Source organism: Dendrobates tinctorius, unplaced genomic scaffold, assembly GCF_039654945.1.
Source record: "Dendrobates tinctorius isolate UK_male_01 unplaced genomic scaffold, ASM3965494v1 ptg000107l, whole genome shotgun sequence".
Lineage (NCBI taxonomy): Eukaryota > Metazoa > Chordata > Amphibia > Anura > Dendrobatidae > Dendrobates > Dendrobates tinctorius.
In genome coordinates, this window is record NW_027361775.1 from 37,731,810 (window position 1) to 37,755,495 (window position 23,686).

At 42.4% G+C, this 23,686-nt stretch overlaps 1 protein-coding gene across 8 annotated transcripts in view; it reads right to left on the reverse strand.

Annotated features, from left to right (window-relative positions):
• Positions 1-23,686, reverse strand: part of TNK2 (tyrosine kinase non receptor 2) — a 331,563-nt gene that overhangs the window by 95,985 nt on the left and 211,892 nt on the right. The window contains exon 1 of one of the 8 annotated variants that reach the window (XM_073589360.1): positions 3,000-3,017. The exons of the other annotated variants lie outside the window; for them this stretch is intronic. The gene's annotated coding sequence lies outside the window, so the exon portion shown is untranslated. Of the gene's footprint in view, positions 1-2,999; positions 3,018-23,686 lie in introns of those variants that run through there. 8 annotated transcript variants of the gene reach the window in all.

Sequence of the window (23,686 nt, forward strand, 5' to 3'; positions counted from 1 at the left end):
GAACAAGCCCTGAACAGCCATATTGACGGAAAAGTAAAAAAAGGTATCGCTAATGGAAGAAGGGGGGGGGACATAAGCATAAAAAGGGAAAAATGCAAGGTCAGGGAAGCATTACAATTCATTCCTGGTATAAATTAAAACACGTAATAAAAGCACTTTACCAAACTGCACCATGTGAACTAGACCTGAACCTGATCGTAATAGGCTCGGTTCACTTACGCAGTTTGAGCCAAACACAAGTGTGTTTACAGAAATATCTATTCAGTTTTGAAATTCCAGGTATACAGAGGTTTTTGCTGTCCGCTTCAGAAAGAAATAATTGTCCATGTTCAATCAGATGCTGCATTATGCCGGCTCCCAGAGGTAGCTAGAACTGGCAAACTTCCAGTTGGACAGAAATATTCTGGCATACCTTGTGGTTGTTTCTAGATATCCATCTTACGCCTATAATATTAGAACCCTTACCAACCATAAATGAAGACACCTAAATCTACACGAATTGCAACATTAACCAATACCCATAGCAATGTCAGAGTGAAATGCTAAAATAAAGCGCGTACTTCTCCAGTAAACGAAAGTGTAGCATAAGACTTTTTTTTAACACTTGGCCATATTGTACACGTAAATCATTACATTATGCGATAAACACAGCATGATTCTTTTATAATAACTGAGCTGTGCCCAATAACAGCACAATCAAACTTGCTAAATGAAAAGTGCCACCACTAAACAGTGCCAACTGCGTGCACTCCATCTTCATTAGTGCCTACACTATGGCCCCTTTAAATTGCAGCTGTCGGCCATAATTTTACACATATTTCATATTTTTCAAAATGCAGCACATACTATTGACTGCTGTATAACTTCTGTATGTTCCCCACATAATTAGAAATGTGTCTACTAATGGGTGATCTAGGCTTTGTAAATATTTATAAAATCACCTATCCTTCTCCATTTTTTCTCTATGGACTGCTTAAGATACAGTTGTACTCAAAGTTTACAGACCCCGGCAGAATTTTTGCTTTCTTGGCCTTTTTTCAGAAAATTTGAATGATAACACTAAAACTTTCTCCACTCATGGTTAGTGGTTGGGTGAAGCCATTTATTGTCAAACTTCTGTGTTTTCTCTTTTTAAATCATAATGACAACCCAAAGCATCCAAATGACCCTGATCAAAAATTTACATACCCTGGTGATTTTGGCCTGATAGCATGCACAGAAGTTGACACAAATGGGTTTGAATGGCTACTAAAGGTAGCATCCTCACCTGTGGTGAAAACAGATTCTGGTCCGACGGGTGTCGCAGGTCTGGGTCCTCCCAACTTATTGCGACGCCGTCCTCCTGCTTGCTTCATCACTCCCGGCATCGCACTTCTGCGCAGGTGTACTTCTCTGCCCGGTTGAGGGCAGACCAGAGTACTGCAGTGTGCAGGCGCCGGACCTCTCTGACCTTTCCTGATGCCTGCACACTGCAGTACTTTACTCTGCCCTCAACAGGGCAGAGAAGTACACCTGCGCAGAAGCGGGATGCTGGGAGCGAGGAAGGAAGAAGGAGGGCGGCATCGCAAAAAGACAGGAGGCGCTGGACCCAGACCTGCGACACCCATCAGACCGCCCCCCAGGTGAGTATAATAAAACTTATCTTTCTTATCTCTTTCAGGTCGGACCGGGTGCTTAGCTACAGCATTATAGGTTGCTGTAGATAAGCCCTGAAGGCAGTGGCCGCATCGTATAGTAGCCAAAACAGCTGACAGGTTCCCTTTAACTATTTTAAATTATAAATGGAAACTGTGCTTTCAACAAACCTGGAATAAATCAATAGTACAGTAAAATAAGAAACTTTGTGATATATTATCAAAGAAATCTGCTTCATGCTCCACTTAATAGCCACTTCTCCTCCTTGCTGCATCTTGATCCACTCTGAAAAATAAACATCTCAACTATGTCTTGGTCAAAACAATACTGACTGCCACCTTACACCTCATATTATACTTTATGGAGAGGGAAGGGTATCAGGAGAATTGAGGAACAGGGTGAGAACACAATCAGAGCCAATGACAGGTTGTGCCGAGCTTAGTAACAAGTCTTTTACCTCAACCCAGAGCTGGAATTACATCCACACAGCAAAGGAATGCTGTATAATTTTCTCCATGCTGACGCTTTTCTTTGGGCGCTCACAAAGAATGAAGAGCAGAAATCCTGCTGTGCTTGCAGTGTATGGGAGACATCAGAGTAGTTAGTGTCCTCCTACCAGATCAGACTCAATTGTAAATTAAGAGATAGCGGTAGCAGAGTAGTAAACACACATTAAAACAGAGCGGCGCTGTTTAGTTCCACTGAATATTTACATCCAGCCACCACTGGAGCAAACAGCTGATCAGAGGGCAGACCACAGACAATCTAATACTGATCACCTATCCTAATATTGATATGTCATCAATAATATCTCCTTTCACAACCTTTCTAAGATCATGTCGAATAAGCTTCAAACAGATTTACTGGCAGCACGGTGGCTCAGTGGTTAGCACTGTAGCCTTGCAGTGTTAGGGTCCTGAGTTCAAATCCCAGCAAGGACAACATCTGCAAGGAGTTTGTATTGTTCTCCCTGTGTTTGCGTGGGTTTCCTCCGGTTTCCTCTCACACTACAAAAACATACTGATAGGGAATCTAGATTGTGAGCACAAATAGGACAAAGTGCCAGTAATGTCTGTAAAGTGCTGTGGAATTAATGGCGCTATTTAAGTGAGTAAAATAAATGAATAGTGTTCAGTATGTTTGGTAAGGAATAGTAATTGCACAATAGGCACTTGTAGTAATTACAGACAACAGATTTAAGAATGCATACTTGGCATAGCTATACAGAAATACAACTAGGATTATTTTTAGAATTTTGCTGATAAAAATAGTATGTCTAAAATTTTATCAAAACACAATTTTAATCATAAATCTAAGGTAATATATATGAAACTAACGTGACAAGAACCAAATATAGTACTTACTGTATAAATATTAAAATAAGACATAAAAGGTAGGGCGTTCCTCCATGCTTGAAATCGCTTCATATTTACAAAATTCATAATCCAAAAACGGACAAGGAAAGGAAAATATGAAAGGTTAGCATCAAAATCTAAAGACTCCAGGTCCTCGCAGTAGAGCAGATGCAAACCCAGATGTGTCTGTGTGCGGACACTCCACTATCCCCTCCGGAGCTGCTTGTCGCACACAGAGGCTGGTCCCACCAGATAAACCATCTCAGGACGGCTGGGCGCCGGTACAGACACTAGCTCTGCTCCTCCGGGCACACACATGTATTGGCAATGACTTCAGCATTGCTACTTTCTTCTAAAAACACCAACTGACATAAAGAACACATTTTTCTTCTGAGGCCAGAAAAAAGTATTTTTTTTTTTTTTTTTAAAGACATGACATCATGTAAAGGAGCTGCAGATGTAAACAACCAATGGCCGATGCATTAGGGAGAAGAGACCTGAAATTAAGCAAATCCCACGAAGTTTACAGGTTTTCTTGCGAAGGATTACAGTTCAACAGCATAAACCTGGATTGATATGAAAATATATAGCATGGTTAAAAAAAAGTCATTAAAAAAGGCATGCTGAAAACTGGCCGAGCCGTGTGAGGACTGTGAGCTGTGAACACATCCATGACAGAACTGCAGTGCTACACATTAGGACTGATTGCTAGGACAGCAAGCCAGAGGCCATTGATTTTCGGTCCAGGTAGGCAGTGTTTGGAAAAATTTAAAAAGATCAGCAGTAAAGTTTCAGGGTCAGATCCATTCCAGGCATTTCTAGGGCCGCGAATATGACTGCATTCTCCCTTCAGTGAGGTGGATTTACAAGTGTTCAGGGTGAACAGTGATCACGGTCCATGCCAAAAAGTCCCAGAAAGAATCTGCTGGGGTGTAGCTGTGATTTTGGCTTGTCGTTGTCCTCAGCGTCCGAGTATCCTGGCCCTCTCTGTGCCTCTGACAGCACTACTTGCTCAGAGGGTGTAGCCTGTGGTCCTAGCTCATTCCTAGAAGCACATTCTACTTGGGCTGTAAGTTTGCCCTGCTAAAAACAGACGCTCTGTGGTGTTCACATGGCTAACTACTTGAATCAAAGCCAAAGGGTCAGATTTAACAGCAGGATGGAGAGTTAATTTCCTGTGGGAGCCACCATTGGGATTTAAAACAGTCCCTCTCTCATCTGTCAACATCCCCTTAACTCACTCGCTGCCAACGGAGACTGCCACTCACTGGTCACTGTAAGTATCAACAGGGTACAGGCACTGCAACACAGGAAATTAATGGAGGACGGGGGAATGTCCCGCATGACTGCTGTCAATCTGAAAGAGGTTTCTCCAATAAAGCGTAAATCCACTACACCGACGTAAAAATATAGATTGCATTCAATGTGAAATTCTATTCTTGCTTTCTATGTGTAACATGTAAAAGTATGGAGAACAGAAAAAATGAAAATATTCTACCCTGATGAAGTGAGCTGGGACAGCTCAGGAAACGCATAGGCACCAATAAATTTCCTTGAATTATACCTACAGCAGCGCAGTGTATCATTGCACCTTAAAGCCATCTTCACTTACAATATTCTACCACTGACAGACAGCAGAGGGAACACATTACATTAGTGTACAAGTCAGACGAGAGCAAAAATTGTACTGCACTCTGACCAATGTTATTCAGTGAGGGAGCACAGATCGGGGAGTATGGCCGGGGTCACACTGGCGAGGAATACGGCCGAGTGAGAGGTGCAAAAAGCACGCATTAGACACGGACCAATGATTCTCTATGGGGTCCCTCGCACCAGGCGTATATTTCTCATCCGTATTCTACGGTCCGTGCCACTCGCAGCATGCTGCGATTGTCAGCGTACTACGCCCGTAATACGCCAATGCAAGTCTATGGGTGCGCAAAAAATACGGATTACACACGGCCACACATGTGACTTGCGAGAAATACGCACCCGGTGTCTTTTAGCAAAGCCGGCAATTCAGTGCGCTATACAGTAAACTCACACTGACAGGTTTAATAAAGAAACCAAAGAATAGATATAGACACATAGAATACATACATATATATATATATATATGCATTCTATGTGTCTATATCTATTCTTTCATTTCTTTATTAAAACTGTCATAGGGCTCCATTATATGTCCATTTTGCAAGCCTGCGAGAAAATCTTGCCATACGGATGCCATACAGATTACATACGGATGCTGACATGCGCAAAATACGCGACCACACCTTGATTACGGATGACATACGGAGCACTGTTTAGGGGTCTGTCATCCGTATTACGCATGTAAAATACTGACCGTATTTTGCGTCGGTTAGTGTGACCCCGGCCTTATTCCTCAGCTGTAATCAAAAGTTTCCATACATTTCATTAGTATTTGGTACCATTGCCCTTTACGACCAGGGGTATTTTTGGTTTTGCATTTTCATTTTTTGCTCCCCTTCTTCCCAGACCTATAACTTTTTTATTTTTTGGTCAAAATGGCCATGTGATGGCTTGTTTTTTGCGGGACAAGTTGTACTTTTCAACCACACCATTGGTTTTACCATGACATGTAAAAAAAACCGGGAAAAAAATTCCAAGTGCGGTGAAATTACAGAAAAAAATGCAATCCCACACTTGTTTTTTGTTTGGCTTTTTTGCTAGGTTCACTGAATGCTAAAACTGACCTGCCATTATGATTCTCCAGGTCACTACGAGTTCATAGACACCAAACATGTCTAGGTTCTTTTTTATGTAAGGGGTGAGAAAAAAAAAATCCCAAAATTTGTTAAAAAAGTTGCCATTTTCTGAGACCCGTAGCATCTCCATGTTTCGGCATCTGGGACCGGGTGAGGGCTTATTTTTTGAGTGCCGATCTGACATTTTTATTGATACTATTGTGGTGCAGATACATTCTTTTGATTGCCCGTTATTGCATTTTATTGCAATGTTGCAGCGACCAAAAAACGTAATTCTGGCGTTTAGATTTTTTTTTCTCGCTACGCCGTTTACCGATTCAATTTTTTTATATTGATAGATCAGGCGATTCTGAACGTGGCGATAACAAATGTGTATATTTGATTTTTTTATTGTTTTATTTTGAATGGGGTGATTTGAACTTATATTTTTTTAACTTTTTTTTTTTTTTTACTTTTTCCTTGCTTCAATAGTTTCCATAGGAGACTTGAAGCTGAACTGGTCTGATTGCCTCTGATACATAGAGCAGGGCTGCAGCCCTGCTCTATGTATCAGAAATGCTCACTTGCTATGAGCACCAACCACTAGGTGGCGATCATAGCTATACAGCAATGACAACCACAGGTTCTTCTCCTGACCCCAGGTTGTCATGCAAACCTGTCAGCGACCCGCGGTCATGTGACACGGGCACCGATGGGAGCAGAAAAAGACGCGCAGGAATCCATGTTAAAAGTCGCTGTCAGTTTCACAGCGGCACTTAACATGTTAACAGCCGCGGGTAATTCGCCATTTCACCCGCAGCTGTTAGGGGAACACGTCAGCTGATCAGATCAGCTGTCATGTCCAGGAAAAGGTGCGGGCTTAAAGCCGAAGCCCGCACCAAAGAGGGGGAGGCGTCTAATGACGGACTGTGTCCTTCATTGGACGTTAAAGAGTTAAACTGAATGACTTGGGTCGAACATTTGGTATATCCTTCCACAAGCTTCTCACAACAGTTGACCGGAATCTGGGCCCATTCCTCCTGACAAAACTGTTGTAACTGATCCAGGTTTGTAGGTCGCCTTGCTCGCACCTGCCTTTTCAATAAGATTGAGATCAGGGCTTTGTGATGGCCGCTCCAAAACATTGACTTTGTTATCCTTAAGCCGCTTTGTTACCATTTTGGCAGTATGCTTCAGGTGATTGTCCATTTGGAAGACCCATTTCCGCCCCAGCTTTAACATCCTAGATGATGTCTTGAGATGTTGCTTCAATACTGCCACATAATCTTTTCTCATGATGCCATCTACAGTCATGGCCAAAAGTTTTGAGAATGACACAAATATTATATTTTCACATGATCTGCTGCCCTCTGGTTTTTATGTGTTTGTCAGATGTTTTTATCACATACAGAAATATAATTGCAATCATATTATGAGTAACAAAAGGTTATATTGACAATTAGAATGAGTTAATGCAGCAAGTCAATATTTGCAGTGTTGACCCTTCTTCTTCAGGACCTCAGCAATTCTCCCTGGCATGCTCCCAATCAACTTCTGGATCAAATCCTGACTGATAGCAGTCCATTCTTGCAAAATCAATGCTTTTATTTTGTCTGAATTTGAAGGTTTTTGTTTGTCCACCCATCTCTTGATGATTGACTACAAGTTCTCAATGGGATTAAGATCTGGGGAGTTTCCAGGCCATGGTTCCAAAATCTCTATGTTTTGTTCCCTGAGCCATTTAGTTATCACCTTTGCTTTATGGCAAGGTGCTCCATCATGTTGAAAAAGGCATTGTTGATCGCCAAACTGCTCTTGGACGGTTGGGAGAAGTTGCTCTCGGAGGACATTCTGGTACCATTCTTTATTCATGGCTGTGTTTTTAGGCAAGACTGAGAGAGAGCCCATTCCCTTGGCTGCGAAGCAACCCCACACATGAATGGTTTCAGGATGCTTGACAGTTGGCATGATACAAGACTGGTGGTAGCGCTCACCTCGTCTTCTCCGAATAAGCCGTTTTCCAGATGTCCCAAACAATCGAAAAGGGGATTCATCAGAGAAAATGACTTTACCCCAGTCCTCAGCAGTCCACTCCCTGTACCTCTTGCAGAATATCAGTCTGTCCATGATGTTTTTTCTGGAGAGAAGTGGCTTCTTTGCTGCCCTCCTTGAGACCAGGCCTTGCTCCAAGAGTCTCCGCCTCACAGTGCGTGCAGATGCACACACACCTGCCTGCTGCCATTCCTGAGCAAGCTCTGCACTGCTGGTAGCCCGATCCCGCAGCTGAAACACTTTTAAGAGACGGTCCTGGCGCTTGCTGGTCTTTCTTGGGCGCCCTGGAGCCTTTTTGCCAACAAGGGAACCTCTCTCCTTGAAGTTCTTGATGATGCGATAGCTTGTTGACTGAGGTGCAATCTTTCTAGCTGCGATACTCTTCCCTGTTAGGCTATTTTTGTGCAGTGCAATGATGACTGCACGTGTTTCTTTAGAGATAACCATGGTTAACAGAAGAGAAACAATGATGCCAAGCACCAGCCTCCTTTTAAAGTGTCCAGTGGTGTCATTCTTACTTAATCATGACAGATTGATCTCCAGCCCTGTCCTCATCAACACCCACACCTGTGTTAATGGAGCAATCACTGAAATGATGTTAGCTGGTCCTTTTAAGGCAGGGCTGCAATGATGTTGAAATGTGCTTTGGGGGATAAAGTTAATTTTCTAGGCAAATATTGACTTTGCAATTAATTGCTGTTAAGCTGATCACTCTTTATAACATTCTGGAGTATATGCAAATTGCCATTAGAAAAAATGAAGCAGTAGTCTTTGTAAAAATTAATATTTGTGTCATTCTCAAAACTTTTGGCCATGACTGTAATTTGTTAGGTGCACCAGTCTCTCCTGCAGCAAAACAACCCCACAACATGATGCTGTCACCCCCGTGTTTCACAGTTGGGATGGTGATCTTAAAGGGAATCTGTCACCCCTTTTTTGAGATATCATATAATGATATCATTCAATTGTGTGTCACATAAGGATTCTCTTAGAACTTTTGCTTCCCCCTAACCCCGCACCTTTCATGCATAAATACCTTTTTTATATCGGTTCAGATGTATGTAAACTGCCGCGGTCCAATCCGCTGGGCGGGGCTTAATCACCTGCTCCCCCCCTCCCTATCTTGCTCTACACAAGAAGAAAAGCATAGAGCAAGACAGGGGGGGGGGGTAGTTGAATAAGCCCCGCCCAGCGGACCGGACAGCAGCAGTTTACATACATCTGAACCAATATAAAAAAGGTATTTATGCATGAAAGGTGCGGGGTCAGGGGGAAGCAAAAGTACTAAGAAAATCCTTATGTGACATACAATTGAATGATATCATTATATGATATCTCAAAAAAGGGGTGACAGATTCCCTTTAAGCTTCAAAGCTTCTCTCTTTTTCCTACAAACGTAACAAATTGAACTATTTGGACATAATGTCAATTATGATTCATCAGACCACAGGACATGTCTCCAAAAATTAAGGTCTCTGTTCTTGTGTGCATTTGAAAACATTAATCTGGCCTTTTTATGTTTTTTTTTGCAGTAATGGCTCCTTCCAGTAAGATTGGTCTTTCAGCTCATGTTGACATCATTCGTTTCACTGCGGATATTGACACAACCTTACCAGCTTCCGCCATTATCCTCACAAGGTGTTTTGCTTTTGTCCTTGGGTTCATATGCACATGTCGGACCAAAGCACGCTCATCTCTGGGACATATAACCAGTTTGCTTCCTGAGTGGTATGAAGGCTGGACATTCCCATCTTGTTTGTACTTGCGCATAATTGTTTGTACTTGCGTATTGTGTTTGTACAGCTGAACCAGGCACCTTCAGGTATCTTGAAATTGTATCCAAGGATAAGCCAGACTTGTGCAAGTCCACAATTCTCTCCCTGATATCTTGGCTGATTTCTTGAGACTTTCTCATGATGCTACACAAAGAAGCAGTGTGTTTCAAGCGTGCATTAAAATACGTCCACGGGTATATCAGAAGCTTCCAAACACGACATCATCATATGGGCAGTCCAGAATTGTTTAAAGGCATAGTAATCTTAGTGTATGTAAACTTTTGACTTTGCAGTAAATAATAAAAATGAGAACAAAACCAGGTAGCATGATATGTACAGAGGCCAACCGTGCCAAGTGGCACACAGAAGACTGGAAAAAGGGGGCTCAAGCTCCATATAAGCATCAAAAGTGACCCATAATAAAGTGGTGGTAGTGTAGGACTGCGCTTACCAGTGAGGACCAGGTATGGGGCACCAGAGAGGATCGGTAAAGGACGCCCGACGCGCGTTTCGCCCAGCGTCCGACGACTTTCTCATCCCCTTGCCTCATGTCTATTAATTTACATTTTTCATACTGACACTGTGCCTTGTGACGCCTACCCCCATTGTTCCTCATTTTTTTTCCTTTTGTGTATCTATTACTATGTAATTTTTTGTACCTATTTTGTACTACTTTTTGACATGATGCTATTAATATGATGTGAATAAACTTCTTGCTATTTTACATGCTCCACTGTCCTCCTATTTTTCAAAATAATAAAAATGCCTTGAAACATTCTCTCTCATTATTCCGGCATTTGGCAAATATTAATAATTATGGTAATCCCAATTGACCTAAAAAGGTTTATTCTGATTTCATGCATGTGTCTTTTTATATACTGTTTGTAAACTTTTGGTTTCAAATGTATATGGATAGGATAAATAGAATCTAGATAGATTATAAACTTGCAGCCTTTAGTGCCCTTCATGTGGCACTAAATGTGTTTAGTTTGGTTTAACGTAATAAATAAATGAAAAAAAATTATGTAGGGTCCCCCTATTGTATGAAACCAGCAAAGTTGATATTATCAAGCTGGGAAGCTCCATGGCTTCTGGTCCCTTCCCAGCCTAGAAATACCAATCCTCATCCACCTCAAAAAGTGGCGCATCACATTAAATGCGTAAATTCTGGCATTTTTCCATGGCTCTTCCTGATTGTTTAGTGCTGTGGCAAGTGGGGTAATGGGACTTGGGGTTGATGTCAGCTGTGATTTGTAAAAAATCACAGCTGGCATCAAGCCTTGGTGTTGGTAATGGAGATGTATCTATCAGACACCCCCCTTACTAATCAAGTAATAAATTAAAAAATCACCCCCACAAAAAAAATTTTTTATTAAAATAAACACTCCCCGACACTTCCCCTGGTTCATCAATTTATTTAAAAAACACGCAAGTCTGAAGTAATCAACAAATGGGATACTTGAAAAAAAACAGAAATAAAACATTGTCCCTCATTCAATTTGTTAGAAAATAAGGGTCCCACGCAGTCCTGCGCCTCTCTCAACATTCCCAAATTCCGTAGTTAAAAGCCTATAGAAACTTAGCAGCAGCCACACTCGGCCCACGCTGCGCACCACGAGAAGCGACGACTCCGAATAATGGCTGATGTCAGTAGCAATACCGCTCAGAGTCGCAGAGTCACGATACCCTCTGAAACTTGGCAACTCTGATGAGTAGTATAGTTACGGTAGTCAACGCTGTTCAGAGCTGTCGGGTCTCGCAGAGTGCAGTGTGTGCTGAGAGTAGCTCCTGCTAAAAGCCTATGGACACTGAGAACGAGTTTCCAGAGTTTTCATAGGTTTTTAAATACAGAATCGGGGACTATCGAGGGAAGCGTGGACTATGTCAGACCTCTGTAGGACCCTCATTTTCTAATAAATGGGTTAACGAGGAACAGTATCTTGTTTGTGTTTCTCTTTTCAGCTATTTGTGGACTACGTCAGACCGGGTTTTTTTTTAACAAATTGATGAACCAGGGAACGCGTGGGGAAGTGAAGTATTTTTTTTTATTTATTAAGGGTTAGTAATAGGGATGTCTGATAGACACCTCCATTACTAACACCAGACCTTGATGCCAGATTTGATTTTTGATAAATCACAGCTGACACATCAACCCCAACTACCATTACCCCAACTGCCAAAACACCAGGGGAATCGGGAAGGGCCAAGTCAAAGCACCAAAATATGATGTGCCACTTCTGGGAGGAACTATGGATGGATACAAGACATGCATGTCCACTGACTGAAAAACAACTAGTCACCCGTTTCAATGTCATAAAGAGAAAGCTATTATCACAACTTGAGATGAATCAACTGCACTGCAAATCCACCCTACAGTACATGGAGACCTGGAAGAATCACATGTGCAACCCCCTGAAAATCCTGATCCAATCCTGCAACTAGAGAGCACTGCAGCTGATGTGAAACAGAAGATCTTAGATAAACTAAATACCATCAATACCAGAGATCAACTGCCAAGGCCCAGCAAAGAAACACCACCAGACAGTATGCTAGAAGATGCCAATAGGGCACGTGCATCAATACCTACCACCACCATAACTCAAACTAAAACTGATTTATGCTACTGCCTAAGCAATAGGCTATATGACCAGCAAGAACAGAATTAAGTGCCCCCTTGGAAAAGAAGGCTGGAGACAAAGATCAAGGTGACACAAAGGGAAGTCAGCCAACTAAAATACAGAAGGGTGTAAAGATCAAGAATAAGACCAAGCTGGACAAGTACAAAGGCCTGACCCCAACAGAGGCCCTAGAGACTGCTAAACAGAGGCTCACAGCACTCGTTGCAAGACTAGATAAATGCCCTGTTCTCAAAAGAACCATCCAAAGTGTACTCCCAACTACAGAACAACAGCACAAAGGCGGCAACTCAACCAATAGCAGAGACTGAACAATACTAGAGGAACATATGGGAGAAGGAAAAAGCGCACAACACCAGTGCAATGTGGGTACAAGATCTGAGACTGAAACACAGAAACCACCTTGAGCAAGAACCAGTCACCATTATAGTAGCAGAAATCCAACAGCGGGTCAAGAACATGAAGAGCTGCACAGCACCTGGCCCAGACAAGATCCACACCTACTGGCTAAAGAAATTAACAACGGTACATGAACACATGGCAAAGCAGATGAACCAACTGCTAGAAGGCGGCCACCACCCAGCTTCGCTAACACAAGGAAGAACAGTGGTGATCATGAACGATCCTCATAAAGGAACAGTTTCATCCAAGTACTGCCCAATTACCTGCCTTACAACATGGAAACTCCTGTCAGGCATCATAGCCACCAAGCTACAGAACCACATGAACCAGTAAAGGAATCTAGCTAAGAAAGGCATTGAGACTAACACCAGAGGCTCTAAGCACCAGCTCCTAGTATATAGAGCAGTCGCTCAAGACTCAAGATTCAGAGAGACCAATCTCAGCACAGCCTGGACTAACTAGATAGATGTTGCAGTGCAAAGTGACAGCAACATCAGAAAGAAGGATCATGAGAAGTGTAGAAATACCAGGGCCTCAAAGGAGAACTGGAGAAGTTGTGGTAGGTGAAGGCAACAGTGATTCTAGTGGTGATAGGAGCACTTGGAGCAGTGACCCCTAGGTTGGAAAAATGGCTACAACAGATCCCAGGAGCAACATGTGAACTCTGTCCAGAAAAGCACATTGCTGGGAACAACCAAGATCCTGCGCAGAACCCTCAAACTACCAGGCTGGTGTGACTTACCCACACTACGGGTGGGCCCGGGGTCCGATACTACAGTGAAAGTTCAAGCAGACAGGACCTGCGACACTGAAAGTAGTAAGGAGTACAAGGACCTACGATCATGTGACTGCAGGGGGCGGGGCTTAGCGTCCTACTGCTGCAAATGTAATATACTTGCTGCAGAGATACTGTAGTAGAGGAGAGGGAAACGCAGGTCAGACAAGCAGAGGTCATACACAGAGAGGGCGGTGCGGTACCGGAGGGACGAGCAGAGAATAGTCAAGTCACAGGCACAGAGTCATACACAGAGAGGGTAGCGCAGTACAAGAGGGACAGGGAGAACTCGTAACAGGGACGGAACCGGATCAAAACCAAACAAGTTATCAGGCACAAGGCACACGTACGCAAGAGGTCAACTAACTCAGCCGAGAGCAGGAGTATAACTGACACTGGACCTAGGTCGAGAGGCCACTAAATAGCCGCCCTCTGCCAGAGAGAGAGAGAGAGAGAGAGAGAGAGAGAGAGAGAGAGAAACAATTAACCCCTGTCTAACCAGGAGGGGCAAAAGACAAAACCCCGTCCTGGATCATGACAGATACACTGCTTTTTCTGAGATTTGGTGGTGGCCTACATATAGGGATTCTACCTGGCAGTTTTTTTTTTTATGAAGCAGTGTGGACAAAGAGTGCAAGTATCAGAACAGAATATTTCACAGCACATTTTTGTGCAGAAGCATGGCGTTCCCAAGCTCATCATAAACACACATATAAGAACAGCTATCCATTTATCCAAACACGTCCTTCAGACTGCCATGTTATCAGAAGTGCCTGCTGTTTAGCCCAAGCTGAATTTCCCAATGGAAAGTTGACAGAGCCTTATAATAAACGCTCATAAACCAAGCTGTCTTCTTTAAGCAATACATATTCATTACTTTGCAATCTTTTATATCCATAAAAAGTGCCAGAAATATATAAAAGGTGCAGATCACTGCTGTTTGTAGATTGGGGCTAGACTGGTATTTGGACTAGAGATACAAGTATTTTTATTTGTTTTTGTCGCGTTTTTGATGTTCTGCACCTTTTTTTTGTTAGCACCAAATACATCTTTTGTTTTTTTTAAGCTTATTTTAAATGTGTTCGCCTGATTTTTGCTTGCCACTGTAGGTGTGCTTTAAAGGGTTTCAAGATGTTTTCCCGATTCATCATTTGCAATATTTCAAAAGCTGAAAATGTACTCCATTTTACGAATGGAAAAATATATGAGCAATTTTTCCAACATTTTGAAAGCGATGTGACTGTTTGATTTAAAAGTCATTAAAAAATGATTAAAGGGGTAATTCAGCAGTTGCTTTTCCCTCTATGCAGTTAAACGAATTCTGCCCTGCGACGATCTCTCCTGGCTCAGAGCAGTCACGGATCGCTTCTGCCAGCGATTCTCCTGCTTCTTGTGATGTCACGAGTAGTTCCGACTTCTCAACAGGTGTCACTGTCAATGTCTTGTTGATGACAGTTGGCATCTTTTCACACAGGTCACTGTGCTGTCTGTCTGCTCATCAGAGAACACACAGATCCAATAATAACCTATGTGCCTGTGTACACCAGTCAGTTTTTACATGGCCCAACGATCCATGTGAAAAGATCAAAAGACAGCATATACATGGCTGTTCTTTCTTTATGGACCAGACTAGAGCATGTAAATGTAGGCTGTTTCTGTCCCAGTCCGCTAAACACACACGCACATGCGGCTGCACACAGAGCCAGTCACATCCATTACTGGCTTCTCTTTTCATATGGTTATTTGAACCAAACTAAATCAGCCTCAGGTACCTGCTAATCAGATCTTTGGTCATAGAATAAAATGATCTGGTAAGTTTCACCATTGGGGATAGTCATTCTGCTACATGTCCTGTAAAGTAATAGCTACCCTTAAACATACAGTGGGTACAGAAAGTATTCAGATCCCTTTAAATTTTTCACTTTCACTGCAGCCATTTGGTAAATTCAAAAAAGTTCATTTTTTCTCATTAATGTACACTCTGCACTCCATCTTGACTGAGAGACCAGAAATGTAGAAATTTTTGCACATTTATTAAAAAAGAAAAACGGATATATCACATGGTCATAACTATTCAGACCCTTTGCTCAGTATGGAGTAGAAGCACCTTTTGAGCTAGTCCAGCCATGAGTCTTCTTGGGAATGATGCAACAAGTTTTCACACCTGGATTTGGGGATCCTCTGCCATTCTTCCTTGCAGATTCTCTCCAGGTCGGATGTTGAACGTTTGTGGACAGCCATTTTCAGGTCTCTCCACAGATGCTCAACTGGGTGTAGGTCAGGGCTCTGGCTGGGCCAGTCAAGAATGGTCACAGAGTTGTTCTGAAGCCACTCCTTTATTAATTTAGCTGTGTGCTTAGGGTCACTGTCTTGTTGGAAGGTGAACCTTTGGCCAAGTCTGAGGACCAGAGAACTCTGGAAGAGGTTTTCATCCAGTATATCTCTGTATTTGGCCGCATTCATGTTTCCTTCAATTGCAACTGTGCCTTGGTTTTCTCTACACATACCGCTTAGAATTATCAACAAAAAGGTCTTTGTCTCATCAGACCAGAGAATCTTATTTCTCATAATCTGGGAGTCCTTCATGTGATTTTTTCAAAAAACTCTATGCGGGCTTTCATATGTCTGGAGAGGCTTCCATAGGGCCACTCTGCCATAAAGGCCTGACTGGTGGAGGGCTGCAGTGATAGTTAAGGAACTTTCTCCCCTCTCCCTATTGCATCTGTGAAGCTCAGCCACAGTGATCTTGATCTCTCACCAAGGCTCTTTTCCCACGATTGCTCAGTTTGGCTCGACAGCCAGGTCTAGGAAGACTTCTGGTGGTCCCAAACTTCTTCCATTAAAGGATTATAGAGGCCATTGTGCTCTTAGGTACCTTGAGTACTGCAGAAATTTTTTTGTATCCTTGGCCAGTTCCTTTGACCTCATGATTCTCATTTGGTCTGACATGCACTGTGAGCTGTGAGGTCTTATATAGACAGGTGTGTACCTTTACAAATCAAGTCCTATCAGTTTAATTAAACACAGCTGGACTCCAATGAAGGAGAGAACCATCTCAAGGAGGATCACAAGGAAATGGACAGCATGTGACTTAAGTATGAGTGTCTGAGCAAAGGGTCTGAATACTTAAGACCATGTGATATTTCACTTTTTCTTTTTTAATAGATTTGCAAAAATTTCTACATTTGTTTTTTTTTTTTTATACTCAAGATGGGGTGCAGAGTGTACACCAATGAGAAAAAAATGAACTTTTTTGAATTTACCAAATGGCTGCAATGAAACAGTGAAAAATTTTAAGGGGTCTGAATACTTTCTGTACCCACTGTATACAGGGCAGTTCTGCTGCTCTCTGCAATGGAAACAGCTGTCTAGCTGTCTTTCTCTCCTAGGAGCAAAGTAAGTGCACCTATTAACATGTAATATGTAAAATACAACACATCCTGCCTCCTGACAAACATGTGCTGAGAATAAGCAGATAATCACAGTAGTCATGGTGGATAAAACCTCTGCATCCTAACAAAGTACCGTAATCAGTTGTACAGTAGCAGAAATGTAATTATACTAGAAGCAAACTATATGAATCTGAAGACATATATACTACTTGCGTCACAACAGAGTAGCAGGAGACGTACAAGGGTTTTATGTCAGCACTGCACCCCAGTAACAGATATAACACAGTAATACCTTGGGAGTCTGCCGCACAACAGTGTTCCCTCGTTCACCACTAACAAGGAAAATTACGAAACCGTTTGTACATTTTCTAATAACACCTACGTATCCCCTCAGTCAAATTATTACTTCCCTTTTGAAGCGCATGTGACATTTAGCATTTGCTTGAGAAAAATCTCACATTGCTTTAATTGAAATACTGGTTGATACTAAACATCCCAACTGACTGTCTGAACCACAGCATTGATTTACTTGTCACTGACAAAAATACATGGAAGGCTTTTAAGGTTAAACTGGTTGACCCCTTTCAAAAGTTTTGGTCCAAAGGCTCAGAAACGCAAAAAATGAACGCAGAAAAGTATTGCTTTACTTACCCTCCCAAGGTCCAGCACTGCATCTCTGCTGCAGCTCTGTGATTGTGTACAGGTGACTTGCACTATCTTGTCTACATCGGCTAAGCTGCTGAGTACAGCGATTGGCTACAGCACTGTCAACATTGCTGCAGCTTGTGCACAATCAATGAAGCAGGGGTGGAGAAACAATGCTGGACCTGGGGGGGGGGGCGAGTAAAAGATACAGTATTTTTCGGACCATCAGACGGGGGGGGTGTCTTATGGTCACAATATACTTACAAATCCTGTTGCGGCGGCGGCCCCGATGCAGCCTCTCTTCCGAGGCTGGTCCGGCTGTGGTGCGGCGGTGGCTGTGCTCTGTCATGCAGTGGTGTCTGGGCTCTGTGCTGTGTGGGGGGCTCCGCCGGCATTTCATCAAAGTCCGGAAGCCCCCGCAGCTATGTTGCTGCGACGCAGTGGCCTCCGTTAAGATGGCCGCCGGAGGCGGCGCATGCTCAGATTCAGATCTTGGCAATGAGATCTCATCCTGAGATCTGAATCTGAGCATGCGTCGCACCCGGCAGCCATCTTTCTCGAGGCTCTTGGTGGCCATCTTTCTGGAGGCCTCCATGTCATGTCGTAGCAACGGAGCTGCGGGGGCTTCTGGGCTTTTACGAAATGCCGGCAGTCCCCCCACACAGCACAAAGAGCCGCTGCCGTCCCAGGACAGAGCGCTACCACCCCAGCACAAAGCCCAGCCGCCCCACCGCTACACAGTGCACCGCCACACAGTGCACCGCCACTGCACCAGCCTGGGATGGGATTTCCCAGAGGCCAACGCATCTGTCTGGACCACCGAATGACCCGTGATCATTGCTCCACCTGTGCCTAGCCCTTCCCTGGTAAGCTGAATTCGGACTGTAAGACGGACCACCCTCATTGGACACAAATGATGGGAGTGATGTAGAGGCCCCAAACCACACCCATTGGACCAGACTTAGAAGATTACCATACAGCGCTGGAGATATTAAAAAAGGTTTTTCGGGAATACACAAGGGGAGTCAGGGGGTTATATAAGGATTTAGGGAATGCAGCGCAGACGCTGAATAAGGTGATATTTTTAGCTGCTATATCACAAAACTGGTGACAGGTTCCCTTTAATGTTGATGATTATGGCTTACAGCCATTGAAAACCCAGAAGTCATTAGTCTCAATAAATTAGAGTAATTAACAAAAATTAACAAAAAAAATACTGTTTTGACCATTTATTTTGCTTTAACATTATTGTATAATTATATATCTTGACTGTCATGTATACTTACCCGGGGGGGGGGGTCACGCAGATCCCACCACTGCCAACAAATTGTCACAGAATGATACCGTAGAGATCACACAGATTCCACCTGCCACCAGTTGTCAAGGGAACGCAACTCCGCTGCCTCCAGTCGTCAGAACAGTTACAAAAATGGCTGATAAGTTATGAACGAAGTTGTGGCTGCTTCCACTACTCAGCAGGTTATTGAGGTTCTGACAGTGAGCATATGGTATATACACCTCCGATTCCAACGCATATAAGTACGGTGGGGAAAATAAGTACGGTGGGGAAAATAAGTATTTTATACACTGCCAATTTTGCAAATGTTGCCACATACAAAAAATGAAAAGGTCTAATTTTTATCATAGGTACACTTCAACTGTGAGAGACAGAATCTAAAACCCCACAGAATATCACTTTGTATTTTTTTATATAATTAACTTGCATTTTATTGCATGAAATAAGTATTTGATACAACAGAAAGACAGAACTTAATATTTTGTGCAGATCTTTGTTTGCAATTACAAAGGTCAGACGTTTCCAGTAGTTCTTGACCAACTTTGCACACACTGCAGCAGAGATTTTGGCACACTCCTCCATACATATCTTCTCCAGATCTTTCAGGTTTTGGGGCTGTCACTGGGCAACTTTGAGTTTCAGCTCGCTCCAAAGATTTTCTATTGGGTTCAAGTCTGGAGACTGGCTAGGCCATTCCAGGACCTTGAAACGCTTCTTGCGGAGCCTCTCTTTAGTTACCCTGGCTGTGTGTTTCAGGTCATTGTCATGCTGGAAGACCCACTAGCCATCTTCAATGCTCTTACTGAGGGAAGGAGGTTGTTGTCCAAAATCTTGCAATACATGACCACATCCATCCTTCCTTCAATACAGTGCAGTCGTCCTGCCCCCTTTGCAGAATAGCACCCCCAAAGTATGTTTTCCCCACCACGCTCATGGTTGGTACAGTATTTTTGGGGTTTTACTCATTCTCCTTCTTCCTCCAAACACGATGAGTGGAGTTGATACCAAAAAGTTATATTTTGGTCTCATCTGACCACGTGATCTTCTTCCATGCTTCCTCTGGATCATCCAGATGGTCACTGGCAAACTTCAAATGGGCCTGGACATGTGCTGGTGTGATCAGGGGGACCTTGTGGGCTTTGCAGGATTTTAATCCATGACCTAGTAGTGTGTATACTAACGGTAATGTTTGAGACTTCAGTCGCAGATCTCTTCAGGTCATTGACCAGTTCCTCCCGTCTAGTTCAGTGCAGATTCCTGACCTCTCTCAGAATGATACTTACCCCACGAGGTGAGAACTTGCATGGAGCCCCAGACCGAAGAAAATTGAGTTATCTTGTGTTTTTTCCATTTTCTAACAATTGTGCAAACAGTGGTTGCCTTTTCACCAAGCTGCTTGCCCTTTGTCCTGTAGCCCATCCCAGCCTTGTGCAAGTCTACAATTTTGCTCCTGGTGTCTTTAGGCAGCTCTTTGGCCTTGGCCATGGTGAAGAGTTTGGAGTGTGATTGTGTGGACAGGTGTCTTTTATACAAGTAACGAGTTCAAACAGGCGCATTTAATACAAGTAATGAGTAGAGCACAATGTGATTTTCTGGATTTTTTTTTCAAGATTCTGTAATAAAAATTACAGACCTCTCCTTTTTTTTCTAGGCGGGAAAACTTGCAAAATCGTCAATGTAGCAAATACTCATTTTTCTCACTGTATATACTCCGCTTACGGTCACTGTCAGCTCCGCAATAACAAAAGGGAACTACTAGCTGCCACCAAGCTTTTATATAGGCTGATTAGACACCTGTTACAGGTAGCATATAGCTTCAGGGGTGCAGTTTACAGAGCAAGAAGAGCATAGCTATTACATTTTATATATTTTATCTGGAAAAGTAGGCAGTGTTTCTAAAAAAAAAATATACCAAGATGATACAAAGTGGAAACGAAACTAAGAGCTTAGCAGAAGGAAGCACTCCGATTAGGATAATGGACAAGTCACACAGCAAACTATGTCTTCCCAGAATGACCAAGGACCCAAAGCCAAATAGTGCTTTTTGTTAGCTCAAAGTTACACCCACACAACTCCCCATGATGGGTTTATGTTGGATGTGTTGAGTATGTTGTCTTTGAATCTCAAGGTTCCAGCTGGTAGATATTGACGTCATATTTCCTATCATTTGGTACATAGAGCGAAAACATGGCCTGGTTCGCATAATCTATCAAACCATTATTAAATTAGAGGGATTATAGTGGCTCCATGGCGGTGTGATTGAATGCATCAAGTTTGTCCCTTTACTACGACACCAAAAATATATATCACAAATATCAGATCTATACAAAACTCCAATATTCATATCTGGATAGTGGAAACACAAAGCCTGGAACACGCTCATAAATATCCTTTGAACCCAGGATGCTTCTTCCTGGTAAAAAGGCGACCTCTGCACTTTTCCCCTGTGAAACAGATGTCCATGCTGTCTTTTCCCCAGCGGATATCCTGTTTTAATCATCTGTCAAAGGAAAGAGGTCTCTGCTTCAAAGTTTCTCTTTCTCTTCCCCAAATGTTCAATGTGAGGCCTACATCCAAAGGAGTTTGAAGTGTCAGCTCTGTCCCAGTTATAAGTAATTTTACCATTTCCGAATATGTTCAATGTGAAGAGGACAGAGCTATGGATTTAATGCTTCTTCAGATCAGAATGAGATTCATTGTGTTCTTGAAGCACACCTCAGGTAGTGTGAACAGATATTTGGACCTCATGTACATATGACAAGTGGATCCTTGCTTGTGAAATGAATATAACACTTATCTCATATGTGCATTAGACCCAAATATAATCATAATGTGCAAAGCTGCCCATAAAGTGGTTGTCCTCTACAGGACAACGTCTCTTATATGCCCCCAGATCACTAAATATATATATTTACCTACTGTATCGTGGGTATCATTTTAATCATTATAACAGCACCAACCTGACGGTGTTTGCAGTTTACTTAGCAAAATCCTGCTGACAGGTTCGCTTTAATAGCCAGTTTACATAGGCAGACAACACTTCAGATGTGCACAGAAAGATCAGTAACAGATCGCCCTTTAAGCATAGGCTGCCATTGCTCTCGGAAGCACAAGGTCTGATTACAATGAAGGTTTAACCAAGCCAAAAGATCAGTTCACCAGCCGAATGAGCATATGCTGCTTGTAGGGTGACTGGCAGCCTGTTTACACTGCATGATATTTAGAGAGACTAGTTCCTAAGAATCATGCAATGTAAATGCTATTGCTATGGGAGAGACCTGTCAATCACATGAAGCAGATCTGGGAGAGGATGGCCGGGGGCAGTGCTGTCTTGTATCTGGCTGAATTTTTAAAGCCAATTTTCACTGAAACATTAAAGCACTTGAGATCAGTCGTGCAACCAGACTCAGATGTATCACACAGAAATATGGGTTAGGCCGGGGTCACACTAGAGAGGAATACGGACGACTGAGAGGCGTTAAAAGCACGCATTACACACGGACAAATTATTCTCTATGGGTTTGCTCCCAACAGCCGTATATTTCTCGTCTGTATTCTACGGTCCGTGCCAATTGCAGCATACTGCGATTGTCAGCGTACTACGCCCGTAGTACGCCAATGCAAGTCTATGGGTGCGCTAAAAATACGCATTACACACGGACCAGATGTGTGACTTGCGAGAAATACGCACCCAGTGTCCTTTAGAAAAATTCAGTGCGCGATACAGTAAAATCACACTGACAGGTTTTATAACACAAACGAAAGGATATATACACACACATACATATATATTTTATATATATATATATATATATATATATATATATATATATATACACACACACACACACATACATACACACGTGTCATTGAGACACAATATAATATATATATATATATATATATATATATATATATATATCCCCAACAATGTAGACCAGCTCACTCCTGTGAACCACCTGGGACCTCAGCTCTGGATGTAGGAGTCCATCCATACAAATGTGAACAACGACAAAGCAAAGTCCAGCAATAACGTGAGCAATCCAGGATGCTGTTAAAAAAATTTTTGTCTTTCTTTTTATTCATAAATCCATTAAAATACAATGGTCCAAGCAGTTCAAAACAGCAATAACGCAGGAAAGTAGTGCAGATAGGACTACGCGTTTCAGCGGTAAAACCCGCCTTCTTCACGGTCCAGAATCTAATCTGCTTTCCAAACATGGAACCTTTGTTGTCTCAGAACGATGTTTTGAAAAATATAGTGGAAAATAATGATATTGCCTTTGTAGCAAGAAGAGCCCCGACTTTAGCTACACTATTATCACCCAGCATGTTTAAAGATCCGGATAAAATTTCCCCTAGCAATTGGTTAAAAACAACAGGATTTTTTAAATGCGGTGCCAGTATCTGTAAGTGCTGCGGTTTTGCTAATAAATCTAAAACATTTACATCTATCTCCAATAAAAAACAGTTTAATGTTTGTTCTTTTATAAACTGTAATACGGAGAATGTAGTGTATCTAATTAATTGCAATATATGCCGTATGCAATATGTAGGTTGCACGATGAACCCCCTTAAAACTAGAATCCGCAAACACCTATCAGACGCTAGTAATCTGCCTATGGTTGGTGCATCAGTAGTATCCCGACATTTTTCAAAAAAACATAATGGGGATTTACGTGGTTTCTCCTTCATGGGCATTGAGCATGTAAAAAAACCATTGAGGGGTGGAGATTTTCACAAAAAAGTGCTTGCAAGAGAAAGTAGGTGGATATTTGAGTTGGGGACACGTATGCCACAGGGCTTTAATAACCGCCTGGATATCATTATGCACTATTGATATATTTGTACTATACAACACTGGTTAGTACTATTGTTATATGTTTTTGTACCACTTAAATCTTATGGTCAGGTTATGGGACACTCCTAATGTATTTTTCTCCAATATGCTGAATCCTTTCTTTATAATTTTTATGCATGTTGTATACTGATCAATATGTGGATAGTTTATATG